Source organism: Fukomys damarensis, unplaced genomic scaffold, assembly GCF_012274545.1.
Source record: "Fukomys damarensis isolate Sample0158 unplaced genomic scaffold, DMR_v1.0_HiC HiC_scaffold_39, whole genome shotgun sequence".
Lineage (NCBI taxonomy): Eukaryota > Metazoa > Chordata > Mammalia > Rodentia > Bathyergidae > Fukomys > Fukomys damarensis.
In genome coordinates this window covers 86,771,429-86,787,620 of record NW_022900951.1, presented here as the reverse complement: position 1 = coordinate 86,787,620, position 16,192 = coordinate 86,771,429, and positions in this window count along the sequence as shown.

Below are 16,192 nucleotides of genomic sequence, written 5' to 3'. Positions count from 1 at the left end.
CTACCAACACTTTAATTCCATTTTTACATTTTCTCACATTTTTTCCCTTTCCCTTATTCCCCTTCCCCTACCCTTACCACTTTCGCTACACCTTTAGCCCTTTTCTTCCTGTTTCACATTACTAATTATCCCGTGAGGATCTTGAGTACTATTTTAGTTTTTCACACCAGAGAAACTATTCGGTATTTGCAAATGTGTGACTTATTTATTTCACTTAGGAGTATATGCTCAAAATATATCCATTTCCCTATGAATGAATCTATTTTCTCATTCTTTATGGCTGAGTAGTATTCCATTTTATAGAAAAAAAAAACACATGTTCTTTATCCAGTTTCCAACTGATGGGCAAATGGGCTGTTTCCAAGTTTTAGCTATTACAAACTCTGTTCTGTTTGTTGACCTTAACTCTAGAGTTAAGAACTCTATTTCCTTTCAGTCTGTAGCCCTCTTCCTGCATTTTTTACCAGAGCTTCCTGAATTTATAGCGCTATGTCCACTTTTTTGCCAACCTATTTGTAAGTAGAGAATTCCTTAGTTTGCTGCTTATGGGGCCTTGAGCAAATTACTTCAGCTTTTGGCCTCTCGGTTCTCTCAGTGGTAAAATGATAACATGGGTGCTTTGTTGGAAATAAATGGGTTAATATATATAAGCTCTCAGCATAGGGCCACATGTATAATGAATGTGTGAAGAAGTATATGAAATAGTGAAATCACGAATGTGCGTTTTCAACAGAAGGTATATAACCAAGAAACATTTTGTGCCTATAAGAGATTCAGGGGAGGATGAGAAAATAGTAAGAACTGGTGAATACTCCATTTATCATATTTCTTATTATGTGATTCCTTCTACTGCGGGTACTTGAAAGCTGAAGTTTATCAGAACAAACAATTCACATCAAATGCATGGGAAGGAAAATAAGATCTCATAACAGTAACAGCTGTTCAATTTCTGAGAGTACTTAAAATACTATGATGTGTCAAAAAATGTAGCGTTGTGAATAAAAGTATTGCTATCACTTGTTTTAAATTAATTAAAAATACTAAATTTTGGTATTCTAGTTTTAGCAGAATATTTGAGTTATTGTTATTACAGAGTCTGAATCAGGAGCTTGAATAGACAAATAATAACATTAAAGGAGGTGAGATAAAATTTCACATATTAGGAGAGTTGTTGCACAGGCAGTGAACACAAATTTTACTTCCTATGGCATGCTTAAGTTTTAGCATAGGGATGGGGGGAAGGGAACAAGGTGAACTGATATGATTAGATAAATATATAATGTCAGGTAGTTTTCAAAGTACAAGGAAGATAGACAGAATAAGGAGAGGGCACTTGCAATGTTAAACATGGCAGTGAGGAAAATCTCACCGAGTAAGAGACATTTGATCCAACACCTGACGGAGGTGAGAGAGTGAGTTATATCAGTATATGTGTTGTATACAACATTGTGGAATTTTGCTATCTTTATGTATGAGAAGGGAAGCAACTGGAGGAGCTTTGTGCAGAGGTGTGGCATGAAATGACTTTCATGTAATAAAATTAATCTGGTTGCTAAAACCAAAGAGGAAATAATAGACTTGGGTAAGATGACAGAGAAAGAGGAAGAACGCTTGAGAGGCTGGTACAATATAATTCAGGTGAGAGGTCATTGTGACATAATAGCAATGGAGGTGATAAAACTTTGTAAAACTCTATGTATATTCTGAAGGAAGAACCAATAAGATTTACTGATAGAATAAATGTAATGTGAAAGAACAAGAAAATTTAAGAATGATTCCTAAGGCCTGTGACCTGATCCACTGGAAGAATGGGGTTAGTATTTAGTGAAATGTGAGGAGCAGGTTTGTCTACTGAAGCAGGTTTCAATGGGAACTTGGAGGCAGAGGAATCAAGAGTTCGGTTTTGAACATGGATCTGTTGAGCAGGCCATTGGATATAGAAATGTGAGGAACATGTTTGAGATACAAACCTTGGAGTCTTCAGAATACACATAGGATTTAGGCCATGACAATGGAAACATATCAAGAAGATAGAGAAGAGATCTAAAACTAAGCTTTCCTCTATGTTTCAACTCTAGAATCAATCCATTAACAAGTCCTATCAGTTCTTTCTCAATAATGTCTCTCAATCCAATGTTTTCTTTTGGTTCCCACTGCCACTATCCTATCCCAGGATCTCATCCTGTCTCACCTAGTCTTTTGCAATGCCCTAACTGCTTCTTTGCCTCTAAATGTCAGCTTGAAACTCATTTCATCTATCTCTTCCCTTCCAAAAAGATCTCTACTTCTCCTGAATTTCCACCTTAAAAGAATGAAATCATCATTCACAGCCATTCACTCAATTTTAAAAATTAATTTTAGTGGTACATTTAATGTATACAGTATAATGATATTCATTGTTGGAAATTTATACCTTTACATAATCAACCTTGATTCTTATTTTCCCCATTCCCCTGCCCCCTTTCAACCCTTCTCTCCCTCCCTATCTACAAAGATTTTGTTTCCAGTGTCTTCTCTTTGTTCTACTTTTCACATTCAATCTGTTAACAAACCCTGTCATTTTCACCTCCAAAATGTCAGTCAATTCTGCCTATCTTTCTTTGTCTCTGTCACTACCACTCTAATGCAAGATATCATTACCTGCCACATGGACAATGAAAATAACTTCCCAAATACTTTCCTTATCTCCAGTCTTGTCCATACTGATGCCAGTTAGATCTAAGACAAGGATATGTGTGTTTCACCTACTTATACTGTAGGTCTACAGAATAAAATTCAAATACCTTCATAATTTGTCCATTTCTTTCTTCAGTTCTATCTGCCCCAGACCTTGTGGAAATTCCCTCTATTCTATCTCTATGGTCTTGTCAGTGGTGGTTAGATTCATCATAACCACAGTGTCATACCTTAGCACAGACCATCCCAAGCGTATTCTAAATGCCTGAAACTATGATGAGTCTTCCTCTCTATGCTCAGCTGACCCCAGGACAGTGCAGGTGAAAATCCTAGGATTTTTGCCTTTGGGGTCCAAGCTACTTCTCCACTGACCTCAATATGTTTTACAAATACTATGCTTTTTCTCAGTGTACCACGAAATGACAAAGATTGGAAAGTGTAAGACTTGAATAGGCTAAAGTGACTCCATGCTAATACGCCAGACTGTGCTTCTTCATATGCTAATTGCTACCTTGGTTAACAGCCCGCCCAGGGGCAAATGGTTTGACAAAAGGTGACCCTAGAACATTTCCTGCATAAGATAAGCAATGTGTTTGCAGTCTTGTTCTGTGAATTCCCTGACTCTTTGTTTAGAAAAACCTTATAAAAAGTACCTCAGCCCCTGAGCAATTGCCTCTCTGAGCCACCTGGCTCCGGGAGGGCCATCTGGCCAGACTAATAAAGGTCTCTTTTACCATCTAACCTGGTGTGCTCCTTCCTGGGTTTCTCGGTTCTCTGTCATGTTCCCGGAGCCTCGCTGGGTGTTAGGGCCCAGCTTCGTGGAGGCCTTTCGGCTGTTCACGCTCCGTGGAGTGGAAGTGAGACTTTAGGTCTTACATATTGGAGGCCCCAGCGAGATACCCAGGCGGGAACTGTAAATCCGGCCGAGATTCTCTTTTGCTGGATCCAGCAGGAGATTCTCAGACACAGACCTTTGAAAGCCTCCGGAGGTAAGCTTTGTGCTGGCGGTTGCAACTGTCTTGTTTGTCAGGATCGAGGTGGCTGACGAGCCGGGAAACCTCCCCTGACCCCGGCCCTGACGAGGACTCCGGGTAGTAGAATCAAAGCTTTTCTTTTTGTATGGCGCCTGTCTGTCTTGTCAGTGTCTTGTGTGTTGAGTGTTAAACTAAATTTGTTCCTAGGGACAAGATGGGAGCGTCCAGCTCCAAGAACACCACCCCACTGGATTGCTTTCTAACTAATTTTAAAATTGTTTTTTTTCCCTGAGCAGAAGGATGATTATGGGGTTAAATTCTCTCATGGAAAGCTTCGCTCCCTGTGTCAATCCGAGTCCCACCTGAGCAAGCGACTGTCTGCCTCCTTGGAAGGGAAAAGGTGCGCGCCCCCAGGATTTCCTGGGTTCCCTTTCTAGGACGCAGAGGCCGGCTCGTCAATAGTGGAACAGAAAGAAGGAAAATGAATAAAATCATCTGTCTGAATGGTGAGATCCCCTGGGTTGCTCCCTAGTTTGTCTTTGGAAGGGGACCCAGGGAGGGAATGTATTAACTTCTTAGGTGACTGTGTGTGTGAAAGAGAATTGGTTAGGAGAGTGAATGGGAAGAGCTGGGTAGCCTCCTTTGTACATCAAAAGAAAGGGAGGAGGGCTTATGCTTAAAGAGCCCTCCAGGCAAATAAACAAGGCCGTTTTCTGAAACAGAACCCCGGCACCCCACCCTTTGTCTTGCATTGCATCACCGGACAAGGGAATATCTAATAGTTATGGGAAATGCTAATACTAAACCAACTGTTCTCAAGTGCATAATTAAAAATTTTGATACAGATTTTGTGGGGGACTATAAGATAAAACTGCAACCAAATATGCTTAAAAACTTTGTGAGTTATCATGGTCTCAGCTAAGCCAGACTTGGCCTCCAGAGGTGGGGGGAACTCTAGACAAAAGAAAAGTTATCTGCCTTTGTTTTACTTACCTGAGACTTTGATAATGTGGAGCCTCTTGTGCTCTAGGAGCTACTCAAGCTTTTCTGCTCTGTGGTAATCAGCTGCTAATAAGAACTATTTAGTTTTGTTTGTAAAACACCTGCTTGCTAAATCTGCCATTTTCCTGTGGTAAACTTGTCTCTCAGAAAATGTGACATCTTACAGGCAAATCCCAGTGTTTCCCCTTTGGAGGAGGTTGAGCTGTCTCCCCTCCACTTGAGTTGCCAAGATAGAAGGTATGAAGGAGGTAAGGGTAGAACAAAGTTGTTTAACCTTACTGCACTGGAGGATGCAAATGGGAAAGCATGATGGGACTCAGAAAAAAAGATGAAACAGGGCTTACACTCAGATTAAAAGAACTAAAATGAGAAAATCTCTAATGGATTAAAATCAGGAAAATTCTGAAAGACAAAAATACAAGGGAAAAAAAAACTGCAAGCCAGAGAAACTGCAATTGTGTTTTGGCAGACATCAAGAGATTTTTACAACAAAAATCAAGTTAGAAAATTTTAACTGTTTGATATATGTATCTTTGTTTCAATTAAAATTAAGTTTAGTTGGTGTGCTTTAAATATTTCTTGTGCATTGCAAATTTTTGAATTTCGATTATAGGGTTAACTTGGTCTTTTATACTTTGGTGATAAAAACTCAAGGTTAATACTGTTCTATAGATAGCCAGTCAAATTTTAAGATGTAACAATCTTGAAAAAAAAAAAGAAGAACACTTTAAGATTTTAATAGCTGAAGTTTGCTATAGAAGGTTAATAGTAAATGAGACAGAAGAAGATAGTAGAAAAGCTATGGGTAAAAGAGATATACTTTGGATATGAAAAGATTTTGTATGTTTGTCTTGTTAGAAAGATATAAAGAAAGATATACAAGACCAGAAGGCTTAAGTATGTAGAGAAGGTATGTGGAAGTGATTTAACAAAATTATATATATTTGCTTGTTGGTTTCAAGTTTGTTACAGAAGGTTTACTTTTATAATAACAGAGCTTTCATTCCTTTTGATTCTAATTCTATGAGATCTGTTAATTGATCTACCAAAGTTTTGACTAGTGTTAACTAAAAGAGGTTCTAGGGCTGGAGATTTATTTAGCTCAGTGGTGCTGCCACCTGCCTTATAATTCAATTGGTCAAAATACATTTGAGCGTATTATAGTTTCACAAATTGTCTTACAAGTTTGTGTCTGTACAATTGTTTGAAAGGTATTTGTCCAATTATACTAGATTGAAATGACAGCAAGGATACTAATAATTTGTTAATTCCTATAACCTGGTTTTATAAGTTAAAATTTTGTCAAGATAATTAGGTATAAACTCAGATCTAGATAAACTGTTAAGAGTAAAAAAGACAGCTACTCAGAAAAAATTTATTCTGGTCTTTATTCACTAATGCCTTCTGAAAAGATATACCCCCAGTAAACATGGCCAAATATGTTATAGAATGTTTACATTGGTTATCATCAAAGGGTTAAATTCTAAATATGCTATTGTGTTATGTTTATAGTGCTCAATTTTCAAAATAGGATTTCTGTAGAAAAAATTAAGAGGTTCTATAAAAATGCTTTTGATACCTAATTAGATTAAAGGTTATGAAGTTTCATACATAAAATTATGATTATTGTTAATTTTTGGATGTACTAAATCAAAAAACAGATAAAAAAAATTTTGAGATAAAAGGTTTTTACAGGATCTAGATTCTCTATATGTATAAATCTTTAAAGGCCCTAGAAAGACAATGATTATTATAGAGTAAAGAGCAAGAGTCAGCATTTAAACAGCTAAAACTAACTCTTTCTGCTGCCCCCCTGTATCAGGGATCCTAAATGTGACCCAGCCTTTTAGTTTGTACCTGAATAAAAGAAATCATACTGCTTTAGGGGTGCTCCTTGAAGGAATAGGCCCATAGAATTAACCAGTGATATATTTATCTTAGAGTTTAGATCCAGCTGTAAGGAGATAGTTCCTTTGTTTATAAAGCCCTGGCAGCTGCAGTAATGCTAATTGAGAAAGCTGACCAGGTAACATTAGGAAAAAGTAAATTATTCAGTTTTCCCATGCCTTTTAGAACTATTGAATAACAGGACATTGATGGCTCTCAAATAATAGTCACATGATATCAGGCCCTCATCTGTGAAAATCCCCCACTTATATTTTGCTCCAGTTAAAACCTTAAACCCTGCCACTTTTTTGCCCTCAGAACCTGGCCCCCTGACCACGACTGCCTCAGGGTCACTGAGGAATTATTCTCTAGTCATCTAGATCTGCAGAAAGACCCCCTGCCTGAGGTTGATTCCTTCCTGCTCAAGGATGGGAGCAACTTCATAGAAAATGGGGTACACTATGCTGGCTATGCAGAGATGACTCAAGATGAAGTGGTCCAAGCAGGACCCCTCCCCACTGGATGGTTAGCTCAATGAGCAGAGCTATGGGCACTCATACAGGCTCTCCGATGGGCAAAAGGAAAGAGGGTAAATGTTTATACAGATTCCTGGTTGCCACTCGATATAACTATGGCACAGTCTATAAAACTGTGGGCTTCTCACAGCAGAGGGCACTTATTAAAATTAAACAGGATATAATATAGTTATTTGAGGCAATGTGGAAATCTGACAAAATAGCTATAATATTTTTTTTAAATTCCAAGGTTTGGTCTGCCTCTCTCCATAGGCAGTGACAATGGGCCAGCATTTATAACAGGTTGTAGAGACTTTAGGGCTTATCCAGTATAAAATCACAGGGGTTAAAATTGTGCAAGTATTTTAAAAAAATATTCAAGGGTAAATTAAAAACAAAGACCTCCCTGTGATGTTAAAATTTAGAAAAGGACCCCTTTCTGACCTATATAGAAAGGGCCATATGAGTCACTTACAGTTACTCCCACAGCTATCAAGGTAGCTGAAACTCAGCTACACCACTCTAGAGTAAAACAGAATTCCAGGGAATCCGACTCTAGGAGGCCAAGAGACAATGCACTCAAAGCCCTGCTCTCACCACACCAGAAGCTGGTGAGTCTACGCACGGCTGAAGAAGGAGAACTACAATCTAGATATAGACTCTTATATTGTGTCATACTGTTATGAGTTATTATACTTCTAAATGAAGAGTTTATGAGCCTACAGATGATAAAAATAAGAAAACTTTTTGTGCTCTGGGAATCCTAATCCCCAACTTAGCTGTCTAGGAGATGCCTTTACAAATTGCTGTGACCCCTTAGCTAAAAATTTAAAACAATGAATCAAGGATTTGATTCTACCTAAGGTCAGTGGGGATTGTAGGACTTGAATAGGCTAAAGTGACTCCATGCTAATAGGCCAGACTGTGCTTCTTCATATGCTAATTGCTACCTTGGTTAACAGCCCGCCCAGGGGCAAATGGTTTGACAAAAGGTGACCCTAGAACATTTCCTGCATAAGATAAGCAATGTGTTTGCAGTCTTGTTCTGTGAATTCCCTGACTCTTTGTTTAGAAAAACCTTATAAAAAGTACCTCAGCCCCTGAGCAGTTGCCTCTCTGAGCCACCTGGCTCTGGGAGTGCCATCTGGCCAGACTAATAAAGGTCTCTTTTACCATCTAACCTGGTGTGTTCCTTCCTGGGTTTCTCGGTTCTCTGTCATGTTCCCGGAGCCTCGCTGGGTGTTAGGGCCCAGCTTCGTGGAGGCCTTTCGGCTGTTCACGCTCCGTGGAGTGGAAGTGAGGCTTTAGGTCTTACAGAAAGGACCACCTTAGTGCACACTATATCCTTATCTTGGAAAATGCTGCTTCATTCTCTAAGTTATAAACAATCTTCTATGCCAATTTCAAGATCCACTTTCTTTATAAACTATCACTGAACCCCCAAATTCCTATATGACCTGATTAGAACACTTACTTAGCACTTAGTATATACACGATTCTGTACTGCTATTAAATGTTTTATCTCGGTTGTGTTATCAGCTCCTTGAGAGCAAAAATGTTCCTACTGACCCTCCTTCACATTCAGTGCCTTGGTATACACTAAGGCACTCAATATGTTATTACAATATTAATGAATTTGTGAATTCCATCAGATGGCAAAATGGAAAAGAATTACAGAACCTGGATTCTAGCCCCTTTTGTTCCTTGCTTATGTGAGATATTAAACAAGTTGCTTATATTAGTTCCATCATTCACAAAGTAGGACAATAGTTTTCATCTTCACTTCCTGCACTGAAATGGAATAATTTATGGAAAATTATTTGGACAATGAAAAAATTATGTTTTATATGAGTAAGGCCAAAGGAAACTGTGAAGGATGAACCTCAAGGACATTAGAAAACACTTGGGAAGTCATAGGTGAAGACAAAGCCACAGGCTCTAGCATAGTTGCTAGCATAGTAGACTTGCCAAGAAGTGGTTGAAAAAAGATGGTGAGCATAAGAGAAAGAAAAATTAAATTTCTGTATTGTGAGGCACTATAATACAACTACTAGTTCTAGATAGCCTAAATTTAAAGCCTGGCTACTACAATTACCACACATGACTTTGGACATTTTACTTAACACCTCTGAATTTTAATTTTCTTTTCTGTATTAAAGAAATAACAGTAGTACTTATTTACATGAAGTTATTAGATTTAAAAGAGTTCATTATTGTGAAGTGCTTGGAGCAGTGCAGACCAGTGCCTGGCATATAAAGAATTATAGCAAATTATGCTGGATAAAATAATGGCCTTGTTACTCTTTAACAGCTGGGAAGTACTCCATCACCATAACTGGAATTTCCACCTTGAGCCAAAGTAGAGCACAAATAAGCTCTGGATTGCTCCCCAGTGAGTGTGCTCCCTTCTCAAACTCTAGAGCCTAGTCTCCTGAGCCTAGCCTGTTATATTGCTTAAATGACACTGGGCTCACAGTTTACAGTTTCTTATCTATTTTTCAGCTTTTTCCAAAGCTCAATAGAGTTCATTGTGAGGATAGATAGGAATGAATTAATAAACTTCAATAGCAAATAGTGACAGTGTAACTTAATCCTTAAATAATGGCTCCAAGAGGGGCATGGAAATGCATGCTTATAATTCCAGCAATCTGGAACACTGAGGCAGGAGAACTGAAAGTTCAAATCTCATCTGGGAAGCTTAAAGAGATCCTGTCTCAAAATCAAAATAGTTAAACAGAAAGGGCTGAAAATGTAGTTCAATGAGAAGGCCTTAAATGCCTCGTGTTCACATGCGTGCACGCACACACACACACACACACACACACACACACACAGAAAGAGTAATGACTCTGCAATCAAGTCAAAGTGAGCTTGAATCAGGACTTTGCAAATGATCAGCTGAGTGACTTTGGGCATACAGATGAACCTCTCTGAGCCTCAGCTTGCTGATCTTAAAATGATTACGGGTGATTTTCAGGATCAAATGACAAAATGGACATAGGAATTCAGTATAAGCCCTAGCATGTGGTAAGCACTCAAAAAGTATTAGCTCTTACCATTAGTAATTGCTAGGGATATGGATCTTGAATTTCCTACCTCTAGAATGTAATTTCAATAGCACTATAGCCCCTGCCTCCTATTCCTCTTTCATCCCCATTTCCCCCTTCTAAACTAAAAAGATATAAAAGAAAAACCTCTGGGGCCAGTTAATTGAAAACACTATATTTTATACTCCATTTTAAATGTATGCCTAGTTAAAAAAAGCATGGAAAGAGGCGAAACTCTAAGTCTGCCATACATTTCAGTATGTCTGCAAATGCCTCAAAGACAGCATGGGCAAACTAGGGCAAACATCAAAATCACCTATTTTTATTTTTAATTTCATTTAATAGAATTTTCCTTATAAAATGGCAAAGAAGTTTTTCCAAAGTGCCCACATTTGCATTTACCCTAGAAATACTTCTATTGAAGCAAATTTCCACTGGGAGACAGGACCAGACAAGCATGTTTTATAAAATGTGTCCAAGTGAGTCTGGCTTAGCACTTCTGCTCTGAGAGAGGGACTAGAAAATGAACTTGAGGAGAAGGTCAGGGCCTTGCTTTGGAAAGATATAGAAAAAGAGCAAGTATAATCACAACATTTCCCATGCAAAGTGAATGTGTAGAAACATGCCCTGCACTCATTGGGGGAGAACATAGTGTTTTCTTCTCCATGCATTAATCACAGACAACTTCTCTGCTATAGTTGCATAAGCATCACTCTCGACACAATTGGAGAATTGTACTATTCTTTGAAAATGCAATTATATTTAGTGACTATTAAATACATGTGTGCTTAAAGATCCAATTCCCCATTTAATATCTAAAGCAAGGAATAATGATCATCAAACAATTAAATTATGCTTCGCCCACATATTTATTCTAAAAGCTGTTTGAGGGCAAAAAATGACATTGATTGTGATTGTTAATGATTGCTCTTGCATATCATATCTGGGAATAAATCTCTGAAATAGCTTAATCAAATAAAAGCAAATAATTTTTAAAAATGTAAAAACACCTCAATTTATGAAATAACTGTAGAGGTATATATTTTACATGGCATATATATTTTATAATAACTGTTTAGATATTTAGAAATATCCAATCCAACTATATATATGTGTGTATATATATATATATATATGTATATAAAACAGTTACTGTAAAGTATCTTAAGCATGCCTATATTACTTTGGAGGCCCACCAAAATCATAGACTTTTTTCCATGCAATATCTCAAAATTTTAAAATAAAATGTTATTTAAATCTTCCAAAAATAAATAGAATGTAAAATTTCACATATATGTGATCTGTACTGATGGATACATATTAATATATAAATTCTCAGTTCTTATTTTGATATTTATAAAAGCCTTACTAGTGCAATGAATTATAGCCTAAAAATGGAGATTTGGGGGGAAAAACACTTAAAAGGAAATTATAAAATTATTTTAATACCTTGTTACAAAAATGCAAAATTTATAATGTAGTAATGTAGAACTGATTCAGTTTTCCTAAGTATGTAAACTTGCACAAGTTGCTTATATTCTCAGAGCTTTAATTTTCTTATCTGCAAAATGAGGAAATAATAGCAGCTGTGTCATAACATTGATAGATTAAAGGTGATGATATATTTTAAACTTTTTATTTTTAATTGACAAATATGAAATGTGTATCTAAGTTTGAGGTACAATGTGGTGTTTTATCTCTGTGTATATTTTAGAAATATCAAATCTAACTAATTAGCATTCATCCCATCATCAACTTGTTTCTGTATTGATAATGTTAAAAATCTATTCTTTTAGCAACTTTAGAAATATATAGTATACTATTATTAACTATGGCCACCACGTAGTGCAGTAGATCACTGAAACTTGCTCCTCCAGTCTAACTAAAACATTGCACTCTTTATCAATATCTTCCTTTTCCCTCATGGCTCTGGTAACAATCTTACTATACTCAGTTATTTTATGAGGTTGATTTTTTAAAGATTCAGCATATAAATGAAATTGTGCAGTATTGGTATTTCTGATCCTGGATTGTTTTATCTGGTATAATGTCTTTAGTTCCATTCACCTTGTCACAAATTGCATTATTTCATCTTTTTAAGGCTGTATGCTATTATACTGTATAGATACACATTTTCTTTGTTCAAATATCTGTTGATAGGCTATTTTCTTGTCTGACTATTATTAATAATGCTGAAATGAACATAAGAGTATAGATATCTCTTTGGTATATCAATTTCAATTCTTTAGAATATGTACATAGAATTGGGATTGCTGGAACATATTGTAGTTCCATCTATAATTTTTTTATGAACATCCATCCATACTATCTTCCATAGTCTTTGCACCAATTTTCCCACAGAGTAGAAGTATTGCAATTTCCCCACATCCTCATCAACACTTATTATCTCTGTTTAAACATATAATAACCACTTTAAAAGATGTGAGGTGATATCTTATTGTGGTTTTAGTTTGCATTTCCCTGATGATTAATGATGCTGAACATGTTTTTGTATATCTGTTGGCCATTCATCTCTTCTTCTGAGAAATATCTGTTCAGAAAATTTGCCTATTTTTAATTGGATTGTTTTCTTGATAATGAGCTGTTGGTATAGCTTATAAATTTTGGATATTAGTTCCTTATCAGATGTATGATTTACAGATATATTCTACCAGTCTGTAGTTGTCTCTTCACTCCATTGATTCATTTCTTTGTTGCACAAAAGCTTTTTAGTTTGATGCAATCTTAATTTTCTATTTTTGCTTTTGTTGCCTGTGTGTCTGAACCAGTAAGTCATTTCCCAGACCAATATCATTGAGTTTTTTTCCCCTATGATTTTGCCTAGTAGCTTTACAGTTTCAAGGCTTATGCTTAAAATAAATATATTATTTAATCCATTCTGAGTTAATTTTGTACATGGTATTAATAAAGGGTCTAATTTCATTCTTCTGCATGTGACTATCCAGACTTCTTAAAAGTATTTATTGAAAGAATCTCATTTTCCCCTTTGCATTTCTGACACTTTTATCACAAATCAACTGACCATAAATACTTGTGTTTATTTCTCTGGTTTTTATCTTGTTCCATTGGTCAGTGTATCCATTTTTATGCTCCTACCATGCTGTTTTGATCACAATTGCTTCATTTTTTCTTCAGATCTTTATTTTTCTTAGTACATGTTCATAGCATATAATTTAATATATGCAATATATAATAATTATATTTATGGGCTGGGGATTTAGCTCAGCGGTTAGGTGGCCTGCCTTGCAAGCATAAGGATCGGAGTTCAATCCCTGGTACCAAAAAAAAAAAATTAATATTTACCATGTGGAGTTGGTACATGAGCATAACACATCCTAAATCCATTTATGTTCCCTACCTGCCACCCTCTCCAGTAATCAGGGACTATAATACCTCCAGCTTGGTTCTTTTGTTCAAGGTTGTTTTGGCTATTCAAGGTGTGATGTGGCGCCATACAAATCTTAGGATTGTTCTTTCTATTTCTCTAGAAAATGATGTTGAAAATTTGATAGTAGTTCCACTGAATCTGTAGATCACTTTGGATAATAAGAACATTTACTTAATACCAGTTCTTACAATCCATGAACATGAGATACCTTTCCATTTTTTTCTACTTCTTTCAGTGATATTTTGTAGTGTTCAGTTTACAAGTTTTTTTCTCCTTAGTTAAATTTGTTCCTAAGTGCAGTGTTTTATGACGCTATTGTAAGTGGGATTGTTTTCTTTCTTTCTTTTTTTCTTTCTTTCTTTCTTTCTTTCTTTGGTGATGGTAATAGGGGGTGGAACTCACGAGCATTCTCAGTCCATTTTTATTTTGAGTCAAGGTCTCAAAGTTTGCCCCAGCAGGACTTGAATTTGAAATACTCATGCATCAGTCTCCCTGAGTACTGGGACTACAGGCATGTTTCACCTTACCCAGGTAAGTGGGATTGTTCTCATGGTGCTTTTTGGATAGTCTACTGATTTTTAGGTTGATCTTGTAACCTGTGACTTTGCTGAATTTGCTTACCAGTTATAACAGTTTTAATGGAAATTCAGGAGTTTCTATTGTTCTCAACTGCACATAGAACATTCTGCAAGATAAACTATATGTTAGATCACAAAACAAGCTTTAAAAATTTTGAAATCATATTGTGTCTTTTCTGGCCACAATGAAACTAGAAATCACTAACAGAAAAAACCTTTGAAAATTCACAAATAATTGAGAATTAAACAAAATTCTCTTGAACAACCAATGGATGAAAGAAGGGATTAAAAGGGAAGTTTAAAAATACCTTGAAACAAAAAAATGTAAATGCAGCATACTGAAACAGGAAGCAGCAAATGTAGACCTGAGACTAAATTTTATAGCAATAACCATCAACATTAGTCACTCTCCTCTGACCAGCAACTCCTGCCTCCTCCAAAGCCCTAGGACACTTACAATCTACATTTTCTCCAGGTTTACTTTTTTTGTTTTAACATTCCTATGATAAATAGCCTTTGTGACTGGTTTCTGTCTTTTAGCATGTTTTCAAGATATGTTGCAGTGTTGTGGAATGTATCGATATTTCATTCATTTTCAGTGCAAATAATATTCTACTCTGTGAATATAGTACAAGTTGTTTGCCCATTATGGACACCAGGGTTATTTTCACTTACAGTCTATAATGATGCTACAATGTTAATGTGCAAATGTTCATATGAACATGTTTTCTCTTGGATATGTATCTAGAAGTGGAATTGCTGGGTCATAAGGTACCTCTGTTTAACTTTCTGAGGGAATTTTTAATATATTTTTCACAGTGGCTGCACCATTTCATATTCCCATCAGCAGTATATGAGTATTTCAACTTTTCCATATCTTGTATTATCTTCCCACACTTTTTATTATCTGTGTCTTTTACTAAAGCCATCCTAGTGGGTATAAAGTGATATCTTACTGGGGTTTTGATTGACATTTCCCTAATGATTTATTATGTTAAATATCTTCTGATGTGCTTGTTGGGCTTCGTGGTCATTTGTGTATCTTCAAAGAAATGTGCAGTCAAATGTTTTGCCTTGCTCATTTTAAAATTTGGATTATTTGCCTCTTATTAATGAGTTTCAAGGATTCTTTGCATATTCTAGAAACAAGTAGCTTATTAGACATATGGTTTGCAAATATTTCACCATCCCATTCTGTGGAATGTATTTTTATTTCCTCTGATTCATGAGAGTTTTAAATTTTGTTTTAGTCTATTAGATTTTTCTGTTGTTGTTTGTGTTTTTTGGTGTTATATTAAATAAATATTGCCTAATATATGGCCATAAATGCTTAAATTTATGTTTTCTCTTAGGAGCTCTGCAATTTTAGCTCTGACATTTGAGTCTTTGATCTATTCTGAGTTAATTTTTATTTATAATGTGAAAAGAGGTCTAAACTCATTCTTTTGCATGTGAATATCCAGTTATCTCAGCACCATTTGTTGAAAATACTTTCTCTTCCTCATTGACATGCCTTGTCATCCTTTTTAAAAATCAAACATAAATTTAAGTATTTATTTCTAGATCCTTCATTACATTTCACTAATCTACAAGTATATGTTTATCGTTATGCCAGTAGCACATTGACTGCTGTAGCTTTGCAGTAAGTTTAGAAAATAGAACGTGTGTATTCTCCAACTATGTTCTTTTCTCAAGTTTATTTTGGCCATTCTGGTCCCTTGCATTTCCTTATGAATTTCAGTATCTTCATGTCAATGTCTGCAAAGAAACCAGTTAGGATTTGCATGGGAGTTGTGTTGAATCTATAAATCAGTTAAAGTAATATTGTTATCTTAATAATATTGCCTCCTGAGACAGAACATGAAAAAATTCATTTATTTATATTAGATTTTATTTCTTCCGATGTTGTAATTTATAAGTTTTATAAATTATTTGATAAACTTGTTCCTATTTTATTCTTCTTAATGCTATTGAAATCAGTGGAATTGTTTTCTTAATTTCATTTGCAGATTGTTCATTGTTAACTTATAGAAATATAACTTTTTTTAGTCTTGTAACTTTGCTGAACTCTTATTAGCTCTAATAGATTTTTGTGAATTCTTTA